The sequence below is a fragment of the Bombina bombina genome, chromosome 4, assembly GCF_027579735.1.
Source record: "Bombina bombina isolate aBomBom1 chromosome 4, aBomBom1.pri, whole genome shotgun sequence".
NCBI lineage: Eukaryota > Metazoa > Chordata > Amphibia > Anura > Bombinatoridae > Bombina > Bombina bombina.
In genome coordinates, this window is record NC_069502.1 from 796,365,221 (window position 1) to 796,377,695 (window position 12,475).

The 12,475-nt window shown below is 37.1% G+C and overlaps 1 protein-coding gene across 1 annotated transcript in view; it reads left to right on the forward strand.

Moving 5' to 3' along the window:
* The first annotated feature begins 3,874 nt into the window (after nt 1-3,874).
* Nucleotides 3,875-12,475, forward strand: part of LOC128657002 (gastrula zinc finger protein XlCGF57.1-like) — a 71,978-nt gene continuing 63,377 nt past the window's right edge. Inside the window, exon 1 of the mRNA XM_053711217.1 lies at nt 3,875-3,925. The gene's annotated coding sequence lies outside the window, so the exon portion shown is untranslated. The remainder of the gene's footprint in view (nt 3,926-12,475) is intronic.

Genomic DNA, 12,475 nt, shown 5'->3' on the forward strand with positions numbered 1-12,475 from the left:
TAGCGTGCATTTTTTTTCCTCTTATGAATAAACATACAACATATACACTAGACCGAAGTGGAGTGACAAAGTTCAATTTTAATTTGCCTGACGCTGCATCTCCCACTGTACATAGGATTCAGCACTAACAGCAATACAAGACAATAATCAGCATGTATGGGACCAAAGTGTTGCAGGACCTACAAAGCAGGATAGTATTTACAATGGGAGCTGCAGAGCCAGGCAATATTATTACTTTTTTTCCAGCTTTTTAAATGAAACAAAGAGAGTGCTTCACTGAAACACTGCACAGGTGCCACACAACAGTATATGAAGGCTCAGTTTGTAAAAGCATATTACCTGCAGCTCCCAGTGTACAGACGATCCTGCACTGTCAACTCTTTTAACATAGGGAGTCCAAGCCTTAGCAAGAAGCAATCTGGAAAAAAGGCAAAAATGTTATGAGGGACTGTAGCTGTGAACAAGCTTTTATTCAGCTCCTCACAGAGTTCACACTGACAATGACGTCATCATGGATTCCAGACATGTGCAGTGCATTCACAAACACAGAAGGCGACACAGGAGCGAGCAGATATGAGAAGGGAACGATCCTGCTATGTAGACGAACTGCATCTTTATTATATAAAAAAAAATATTTACAAGCTTGTACAAAGGGCAGATATTTTAAGTCAAACAAAACATAGCACAATAAGACAGATAGCTTTCAGGAAAACCGATTGTACAATGTCACTTTAAATAACATTTATAAATGACAGAAAAGAGTTTCCCCCCTTTTCCACACACGCACAGACCCCACTCTAGTACAATAGATACAGATATATATTATAGACAGTTTCCCTCTGTCCCACACACATCCGCTCCCCAGTATGTTATATACAGGTATATAACATTTTAAATAGCTTCACTAAGTATTAAAAAATAAAAAAACGCCCACATTAAGTATTAAAAAAAAAAAAAATAAGCGCCCGCAAAAACTATTTAACAAAATAAAATAACCGCCTGTACTAAGTATTAAGAAGAAATGAACTAACTGCCCACACAAAGTATTAAGAAAAAAAAAAAGAAAAAATAGCCACCTCGCACGAAGTATTAAGAAAAAAAAACCAACTAGTTAATAAAATTATTAACCCCCAAATCTGCAAACGCCAACATTGCAAACTACCTAATACATCTATTAACCCCTAATCTGCCAACCCCCCACAGCACATTAAACCTAATTTACCTATCAACTCGTACACCGTCAAACCCCAAAGCGCAGAAAACTAATTTAATTTAATGACTAAGCCTCCAAACCTAACACCCCATAAATTAACCCCTTAATTACAATAAAAAATTACTACATTACAATAGAAAATAAAAATATAATTACAGAAAATAAAAAACACTAACATTACAAAAAATAATAAACACTATCCAAAATAAAAAAGCCCCCTCAAAATAAACAAAAACCCTAATCTAATGTTAAACTACCAATAGCCCTTAAAAGGGCTTTTTATAGGGCATTGCCCTAAAGATATCAGCTCTTTTACATTAAAAATAAACCAAGTCCCCCCTAACAGTAAAACCCCCCACCCACCAAAATAAAATAAAAAAACTAACACTAATAAACCTAAACTACCCATTGCCCTCAAAGGGGCATTTGTATGGGAATTGCCCTTAAAAGGACATTTAGCTCTTTTGCAATTTGCCCAAAATAAACCCTAATCTAAAAAAACAAAACCCACAAAAATTAAAAAAAAACTAACACTAAAGCCCCAAATAGGTACTCACGGTTTCAGAAGTCCGGTGGAGAAGGTCTTCTTCCAGGCAGGTCCATCATCTTCATTCACAGCGAAGGAGGCGCGGAGTGGAGGTCCGGAGCGGTCTTCTCAGAAGTGGTGATCCTCTGCAAAGGCGTGGAGATTTCTCTTCATGCAATCGTCTGCCGCACACTGAAGATTAAATTCAAGGTACCCCATATTTATGGGGTACCTTGAATTCCTATTGGCTGAAAAAATTTAAAATCAGCCAATAGGATGAGAGCTACTGAAATCTTATTGGCTGATTTTAAAAGCCAATAGGATTTCAGTAAGTCTAATCCTATTGACTGTTTTGAAAAATTCAGCAGCCAATAGGATGAGAGCTACTGAAATCTTATTGGTTGATTTGAACAGCCAATAGGATTTTAGTAGCTCTAATCCTATTGGCTGTTTTGAAAAACTCAGCCAATAGGAATGCAAGGTACCCCAAATTGATTGCGGTACCTTGCATTCAATATTTAGTATACCACGGACATCGGATGAAGAGGAGCCTCCATGCCGCCGAGGACCGCCGATGCCGCAATAGATGAGGAAGACCACTCTGAACCTCTGCTCCGCCTTCGCTGTGGATGAAGATGATAGACCCTCCTGAAAGAAGACCTCTCTGCCGAACTGCTGAAACCGTGAGTACCTATTTGGGGCTTTAGTGTTAATTTGTTTTTGTTTTATTTTGGGGGGGGTTGCTTTTTTAGATTAGGGTTTTTTCTGGGCAAATTGCAAAAGAGCTGAATGCCCTTTTAAGGGCAATGAAAAAAAAACTGAATGCCCTTTTAAGGGCAATGCCCATACAAATGCCCCTTTAGGGGCAATGGGTAGTTTAGGATTATTAGTGTTAGGTTTTTTTGTTGGGGGGGTTTAGTGGATTTAGTGGAAAGTTTAGTTTATTTTTAATGTAAAAGAACTGATTTCTTTAGGGCAATGCCCTATAATAAGCCCTTTTAAGGGCTATTTGTAGTTTAGTATTAGATTAGTTTAGGTTTAATTTTATTATTTTGGATAGCTTTGTTTATTTTTTCTGTATTTTTGACTTTTTAATAGCTTGGGGGGTTTCATTTTTCACACACAGACTGCCCTCTAGTATATATATTTACATCATACATATATCATATTATAGAAAGGTTACATATGCCTCACAAACACATCCCCCACACCAGTACGCTATACAGCTATATACGATTATAGAGGTTACCTCTGTCCCAAACACATACCCCTCCCCAGTATGTTATATACAGATATAGAACATTATAAATAGGTTCCCTGTGCCTCATATGCACCGACCCCTCCCAGTACCCATATATGCAACTATAGATAAAATCTGAGTTTTTGTAGCCCTCATTTAAACCCCCATATCAATTTATTTAGTAATATAATGCTGTACGGCCAAATTTTTTTATTAAGAACGCTAAACTCACATTTTAACACAGATACATAATATTATAGATATAGAGGTTACCTATACCTTACAAACACATCTGCCACCCCAGCACCTTATATACAGATATATGTTATAGAGAGGTTCCTTCTACATACCTCAAACACACACAACACCTCCCAAGTACCGTATATACAGGTATATAATATTAGAGCGGTTCCAATCCTCTGCCTCTCGCACACTGCCTCTCGCACACATGCAGCACCCTCCCCAGTACATTATATACAGATATATATTATAGACAGGTTGCTTCTGCTTCACACACAGCTCCCTTAGTAACTTAGATACAGATATATAATATTATAGGCTGGTTCCCTCTGCCTCACACACATCTCTCTTCCCATTACGTTACATAGAGATAGTTAATATTAATGAGAGGTTAGATGTGAAACATACATCTCCCCAGTGCTTTATACACAGACACTCCACTAACTAGAAATCTACTTACATGAAACCACCGTATTTTGAAAGCTGATATGGCAGCAGCTTGTTCCGTAAAACAGCAACTACATGACTGCAGCGATCAAATAGCACAAACAGCTACAGTAATCAGTGCTGCATTATAGTTTTTCCCGCCCAGCTACTTCCTGTAGTTCTAGTTACCTTGTGGGTCACAACAGCAATGTGACTTGTGATGTCACATGTCTTTTTGCTGGAAGGGAACTAGCTGCTACAAAATGACAAATTCATAAAGGTAAACATGAGCGTTATTTACCCGCATATGATTTACTAAAGAAAGTGTGTGAGTGTGTCTATGAGGCATCATCTACCGGGAAGAGAGATGTGTATATGTGAGGTAGAGGGAGCCTCTTTGCGGTATTATATATCTTTGTATAAGGTACAGGGGCTGTGTGTAAGGCAGAGTTGACCCTCTCTGTGATATTTTTATATATATATATATATATATATATATATATATATATATATATATATATATATATATATATAGGTACTGGGAGGGAGCTGGTTGTGCGTGTGTGAGAGAGAGGGGGAGGAAATCTCTCTATAATGTTATATATCTATCTCTATATGGTACTGTGAGGGAGCTGAACTGATTGTGTGTGTGTGAGGCAGAGGGACCCCTCTATAATATATATCTGTATATAAGGAAGTGGGAGGGAGCTGGTTGTGTGTGTGACGTCAGAGAGATACTGAATGAATCTTTATAGTTTGTTTATATCATTCTCTATATAAGGTACTGACAGGGAGCTAATTGTATGCGAGAGAGAATCTCTATAATATTATATACATACAGTAGCTCTATATAAGGTACTGGTAGGGAGTTGATTGTGTGGGTGAGAAAGAGAGGGAATCTCTCTATAATATTATATATATATCTCTATATAAGGTACTGGATGGGCACTGATTGTGTGGGTGAGAAAGAGAGGGAATCTCTCTATATTATCATATATCTGTATATATAATTTACTGGGAGGGAGCTAATTGTGAGAGAGAATCTCTATAATATTATATACAATATCTCTATATAAGGTACTGGAAGGGAGCTGATTGTGTGGGTGAGAAAAAGGGAATCTCTCTATAATATATCTCTATATAAGGTACTGGGAGGGAGCTGATTGTGTGGATGAGAAAGAAAGGGAATCTATCTATATTATCATATATCTGTATATAAGGTACTGGGAGGGAGCTAATTGTATGTGAGAGAGAATATCTTTATAATATTATATACAGTATCTCTATATAAGATACTGTAAGGGAGCTGCTTGTGTGGTTGAGAAATAAAGGGAATCTCTCTATAATATTATATATCTGTATATAAGGTACTGGTAGGTAGCTGATTGTGTGTGTGAGGTAGAGGGAACCCCTCTATGATATATTTCTGTGTATAAGGTCAATGTTCACCACAGAAAATGTTGCCATCTTGGTGGCATTATGAAGTAGCTGGGTGGGAGCAGTACAATATTATCTAATATTATATAATTTTCAGCAACCCAAAGCACAAATTAATTGCATAATTTAACATAAATATATTTAATCATAATTTGTGTAATAACATTTTTTTAATTTTAATATTAGCTAATTTTAGCTTAATATTGGCTAAAATGTTAGCTGGGTGGTCAGTAAAATCAGCTGGGGGTTTACCTAGTAAAAAGATCCTGGGGAGAACACTGAAGGTACTAGGGTGTGTGATGTACAGGGAATCTATATTATATATCTGTATATAGGGTACTGGGAGGGGGCTGATTGTGTTTGAGTGAGGTAGAGGGAGCCTCTCTATAGTGTTGTACATCTTTGTAAAAGGTATTGGGTAGCTTACTGTGTGTGCTATTTATCTGTGTATAAGGTATTGGGAAGGGAGCTGTGTGTTTAAGGCAGATGGAACCTTTCTATAATATTATTTACTATATTTAAGGTACTGGGGAGGGAGATGTGTGTGTGAGGCTGAGAGAACCTCAATATAATATTGTATATCTGTTTTTAAGGTACTGTGGTGGGAGCTGGGTGAGAGCTTCTCTTTAATAATTTAGATTTGTATATAAGGTGCTGGGGATGGTAATGTGTGTTTCAGAGGTATCCTCACAATAATATTATATATCTGTTTAAGGTACTAGGGAGGAAGCTGGGTGAGTGCTTCTCTTTAAAAATATAAATCTGTATATAAGGTACTGAGGAGGGGTCTGTGTCACAGGTAGCCTCACTATAATATTATTTATCTGTATAAGGTACTGGGGAGAGAGCTGAGTAAGTGCTTCTCTTTAATAATATAAATCTGTATATAAGGTACTGAGGAGGGGTCTGTGTCACAGGTAGCCTCACTATAATATTATTTGTCTGTATAAGGTACTGGGGAGGGAGCTGGATGAGAGCTTTTCTTTAATAATATATATCTGTATATAAGGTACTGGGGAGGGAGCTGGATGAGAGCTTCTCTTTAATAATATAAATCTGTATATAAGGTACTGGGGAGGGAGCTGGATGAGAGCTTCTGTTTAATAATATAGATCTGTATATAAGGTACTGAGGAGAGAGCTGGGTGAGTGCTTTTCTTTAATAATATAGATCTGTATATAAGGTGCTGGGGAGGGGTCTGTGTGCATGTGTCAGAGGTAGCCTCACTATAATATACAAAATCCTTGTATGTATGCTAACAGACTCAATTATTGTTACAAAGAAAAAATATATATATATAAACCAATATAAATGTCATAATGGATGTCAGAGTACAAATCCATAGTAATAATATACTTATTTAAAGCTACCTAGAATGATTATGTATCTATTAAGTTCCATTTTAAATACATAGCATTGTGTATCTGCATATTTTAAATATTTATTAATAATATATATATAAATAACTATATGTGTATTAGACAAAAAGCTGGATTTGAACATTAATATTTAATTAAAAAAAAAAAAAATTTGGAAAAGGCTAATATGTGAAAAATAGGAAGTGATTGCATTAATCTATGAAATATGATATATCCCATTCTAAATTGATACCTTTTGGATGTCTGGTATCAAGTTTTAGAATCCAAAAGAGTTCCCTTTTGGTGAGAAGCTTATGTCTATCACCACTTCTGGTGGATTTATGAACCACTTCAATGATCTGCACTCCAAAACTGGGAACACCAGTAAGGTGCAGACCATTGAAGTGTTTGGCAACAGCTGAATCCTTGTTGAAATTTTCAACATCCCTTAGATGCTCTCTCACCCTGTCTCGAAATTCTCGAAGTTTGACCAACATACTGCTGTTGGCAATGATTGCAGTTGAGTAAATACACTACCCATTTGGTTCTGCAGGTAGCATAGAAATTAATTTAAAATGTTCTATGCGTAACGCTGGAATAAAAATTTCTTCCAACAGTAATTGATTTGCAAGCTTTGAAATTAAAGTTGTTGCATTTGAAATATACTCTACGGTTGCTGTGCAGCCATGTTATGGTGTTGGATTGTGTAGTTTGTATCATACTGGGGGCTAGTTTAGAACCCAAAGTGTCTGGTTTCCTCAACACAAATTTACAATTAATTAGTGACGATGATAATAAGGGGTCATTTTTAAGGAGTGGGATGTGTTTTTTTAAAATATTAACTACATCATTATACTGATTGGAATAGGGGGTGCTAAACACCCCTGATCCTTCTGAGAATTGTTTATGAGATATCTTTGGTTTAACTGTAAGGCCAGTCTTGGCTTCATACTGCGCTGTCTCCAAAAGACTGGAGTCATAACCTCTGGCAAGCAATCTATTTTTAAAGTCATCAGACTATCATAGACACAGTCACTGTTGGTGTTTCTTTTGAGTCCTAGAAATTGACTTTTACGAATAGACCTTAGAAGGTGTGGTGGATGCGCTGACTTGGTGTGTAAAATGGTGTTACCCGCAGTAGGTTTTCAGTATGTGCTGGAAATAATAGTACCATGTTCCACCACACCCTCCAGTGTGAGATCCAAAAAGTCAACTACTGTAGAATTAAATTCTCCTGTAAATTTCAGCTTGCTGCTATTGGTGTTAAGATATTCAAGGAAGTCAGAAATGGAGAAACCTTCACGATCTGTTTAATCCACAATGAATATCATATCGTTGATAAACCTGTTATAAAAAACAACTTTATCTATGTATACATTAAGATCAGAATAGATATGTTGGAGTTCCCACCAACCCAGATACAAATTGGCATAGGAGGGGGCAAATTTTGCCCCAATTGCCGTGCCACAAAGTTGGAGATAATACTCCTTATCAAAAACAAAATAGTTGTGGGTTAGTAGGAACTCCAAACAGTCACATAAGAATATCTTCTCTTCCTGATTATATGTAGTATCTCTATCCAAGAACCATTTAACGGCTCTAATTCCCAAATCATGGGGGATACACGAATACAGAGATTCAATATCTATAATGACCGAGCTGAACGTATTCTTCCATGAGATTTTCTTGAGATTTTCAAGTAGATGACTTGAGTCTCTAAGATAGCTATACAGGCTGACTACAAGAGGTTGAAGAATGGAGTCCAGCCATTTAGACATAGGCTCCAAAAGGGAGCCTATGCCGGAAACAATCGGCCTACCGGGTGGTGAGTGTAAGTTCTTAGGGATCTTGGGGACGTGGTGGAAGATGGGTATGACTGGGGACTTGGGTATCAAAAGTTCAATATCTTTTCTTTGTAAGATGCCCAGAGCCAAGCCATCCTCCAACAAGCCTGCAAGATCTTTCTTAAAAATATTAGTGGGATCTGAGGGCAGTTTGCGATAAGTAGATATATTTGCAAGCTGTCTATTTACCTCTGATAGATAAGTACTTTTATCCATGATGACTATTGCTCCTCCCTTGTCTGCATTTCTTATTACAAAATTCTTGTTAAGTTGCAGTTTTTTTAGGGCAATAGATTCTCTATGAGATAAGTTGTAGTGAGTGTGGTGGTGTTGATTCTTATCCTCTACCTTGCTAGCTAACTTTATCAGGTCCCTTTCGAAACTATGTTGAAAGTCATTGATGTATGGCCCTCTAACTTGTATGGGATAAAAATCCCTATTTTTTGTTATAGGAGGATTTATGGAATGCGTTACGGGACCATGGAATTGATCCCCACTGCAAGACAAATCTCTCATAACCTCCAGAGCACAACAATCTTTAAAGTCGTTTAATTCTTCTTGATGACTTGATTTTGTATGAATGATGGTATTTGTGCCTTCTCGTGTGTCCTGTTCTGGGGTGTCTTGTAGTAAGAATTTTTTAAGTGTCAACTTTCGGACAAACTTATTGACATCCAAGATGGTCTCAAAGACAGAAAATCTGTTAGTTGGGGCAAAGCCCAATCCTCTTGACAAGAGAGATTTTTCTTCATCAGTCAATATGTAGTCAGAAAGACTGACTATATTCATGCTGTTATCCATTATTTCTTGCTCTTGCGAGTGGATTTTTTAATAGTTCTGCCTTTTTGACCTTCTTGTCCTACGCCTAAAGGGACACTTTACTTTGGAGTGATAGATGCTGTGTTTGTCACCATTTCTTCTTCTGAGTCTTCTAATGAGGAGGCTGAAGTAGACCCACTGTTTGGTGCCGAGGAGCCTATTGAATTTGGTTCAGGGTCTGATGACTCTAAATCAGTTGAAGAAAAAGACACTTTCTTGTCTTTAGTTTTTTGTTTATTCTTCAATATAGATTTTGGAGTTTCTTTTTCTTTAGCTTCCTTTTTTGGTCCTGAATGCCGTCTATATCTTTTATTGCCATATTGAGGCCAAAAATAGACTTGGTTGTTTTCATAATCTTTGCGGTCCCGATCAAATTTATTTCTTTTAAACTCAGCCAGTTCAGCATCAAGTTTTTGAATATGCTCCTTCATTTGGACCTTTAGGGTGGTATATGCTTCATTGTCTTTATGACTTTTAAGCGCAATTTTGTCTGTTAGAATGGTGTCTTTAAGTTTGTCTCTTCTTCTCTGCTTATCTTTTATCAGGATTTTAATGAGAGAATTGGAGCAATGAGTTAAAGTATCATTCCACTCTTCTATGAGATCCTGATCTTCTAGCTGATAAGTAGGGAATTTGCTCAAGCGCAGACCTCTGGGAACTCTATTGGATTCAAGATAATGAACAAAAGTTACAATATCCCACATTAATCTCAAATCTGTGGATAACAATTTTTCGTGGGTGGTAAACTTTGATTTGATGTCTGGATGCAATTCAGTTCCATTATCTTGATTGTTGAAAACAGTATTGAAATACGCTCTTCTGTTTTCCAAATAAAAAAATTAGCCTGTTGAGCAAGATGGTTTGTCGTGCATATTTAGATAGGTGTAAAGATATGTAAAACACCTAAAAAAGTTATTTTTAGTAAATGTATCTTTAATGAATCCAAAAGCTGAATGTATGTAAGAATAAGAAATGCACCCTCCTAAAAAATAGACACTGCTGGTAATGTGAGTCTGAAATTAGTAAATTAATTTTCTTAGAAGCATATAATGAAATGCAGTTCTTAATAAACTCTCAGCCACTGTTAGCTGCTAACAAGAAAGTCAGTATTGAGTGTCCTCCTAACAAAATAATTAATAATATTTAACTAGTGTTTGAGAGGCGGGAGTGCGGCGGTTTAGGGGTTAATATGTTTATTATAGTGGCGGAGATGTCCGGAGCGGCAGATTAGGGGTTAAAAATGTTATTATAGTGTTTGTGATACGGGGGGCCCCGATTTAGGGGTTAATAGGTAGTTTATGGGTGTTAGTGTACTTTTTAGCACTTTAGTTATGAGTTTTATGCTACGGCATTGTAGTGTAAAACTCATAACTACTGACTTTAAAATGCGTTAGGAATCTTGACAGTAGAGGGTGTACCGCTCACTTTTTGGCCTCCCAGGACAGACTCATAATACCGGCGCTATGGAATTCCCATAGTAAAAGGCTTTACGAACTTTGCGTAAGTCGGTTTGCAGTAAGGCCAAAAAAGTGTGCGGTACACCTATACCTATTTACTAACTACCTAGTTAAAGGGACACTGAACCCAATTTTTTTATTCAGATAGAGCATGCAATTTTAAGCCACTTTCTAATTTATTCCTATTATCACTTTTTCTTCGTTCTCTTGCTATCTTTATTTTAAAAAGACGACATCTAAGCTTTTTTTTTTATTCAGAACTCTGGACAGCACTTTTTTATTGGTGGATGAGTTTATCCACCAATCAGCAAGAACAACCCAGGTTGATCACCAAAAATGGGCCTGCATCTAAACTTACTTTCTTGCATTTCAAATAAAGATACCAAGAGAATGAAGAAAATTTTATAACAGTTTTATGCTACGGCATTGTAGTGTAAAACTCATAACTACTGACTTTAAAATGCGTTAGGAATCTTGACAGTAGAGGGTGTACCGCTCACTTTTTGGCCTCCCAGGACAGACTCATAATACCGGCGCTATGGAATTCCCATAGTAAAAGGCTTTACGAACTTTGCGTAAGTCGGTTTGCAGTAAGGCCAAAAAAGTGTGCGGTACACCTATACCTATTTACTAACTACCTAGTTAAAGGGACACTGAACCCAATGAAAGTTGCTTAAAATGTCATGCTCTATCTGAATCACGAAAGAAAACATTTGGGTACAGTGTCCCTTTAAAATAAATACAAAGTTACCTGGAAAATAAAACCTAACCTGCCTTACAATAAAACCTAACATTACAATTAAATAAAATAAATTAAATTAATAAAATACAATCATGTAAATTACAAAAAAATAAACACTAAATTACACAAAATAAAAAATACAATTATCAAAAATAACTTACTCCTAATCTAATAGCCCTATCAAAATAAAAAAGACCCCCCCCCCCCCAAAATAAAAAAACCCTAACCTACACTAAACTACCAATGGACCTTAAAAGGGCCTTTTGCAGGGCATTGCCCCAAATAAATCAGTTCTTTTACCTGTAAAAACAAAATACAAACAACCCCCAACAGTAAAACCCACTACCCACACAACCAAACCCCCCAAATAAAAATAAAAAAATAAAATAAAAGGGCATTTGGATGGACATTGCCCTTAAAAGGGCATTTAGTTCTTTTACATTGCCCAAACCCTAAGCTAAAAATAAAACCCACCCAATAAACCCTTAAAAAAACCTAACACTAAACCCTAACGATCCACTTACAGTTTTCGAAGACCGGACTTCCATCCTCATCCAAGCGGGCAGAAGTCTTCATCCAAGTGGCAGAAGTCCTCATCGAAGCCGGCAGAAGTCCTCATCCAAGCCGGCAGAAGTCCTCATCGAAGCCGGCAGAAGTCTTCATCCAAGCGGGCAGAAGTCTTCATCCAAGCGGACAGAAGTCTTCTATCTTCATCCATCCGGTGCGGAGGGGGTCCATCTTCAAGACATCCGGCGCGGAGCATCCTCTTCTTCTGATGGTCGCTGAAGAATGAAGTTTCCCTTTAACTGACGTCATCCAAGATGGCGTCCCTTACATTCCGATTGGCTGATAGAATTCTATCAGCCAATAGGAATTAAATGGGAAAAATTATATTGGCTGTTGCAATCAGCCAATAGGATTGAGCTTTCATCCTATTGGCTGATCCAGTCAGCCAATAGGATTGAGCTCGCTTTCTATTGGCTATTCCAATCAGCCAATAGAATGCAAGCTCAATCCTATTGGCTAATTGCAACTTTTTCCCCTTTAATTCCTATTGGCTGATAGAATTCTATCAGCCAATCGGAATGTAAGGGACGCCATCTTGGAAGACGTCACTTAAAGTGAAACTTTATTCTTCAATGACCATCAGAAGAAGAAGATGTTCTGCGTCGG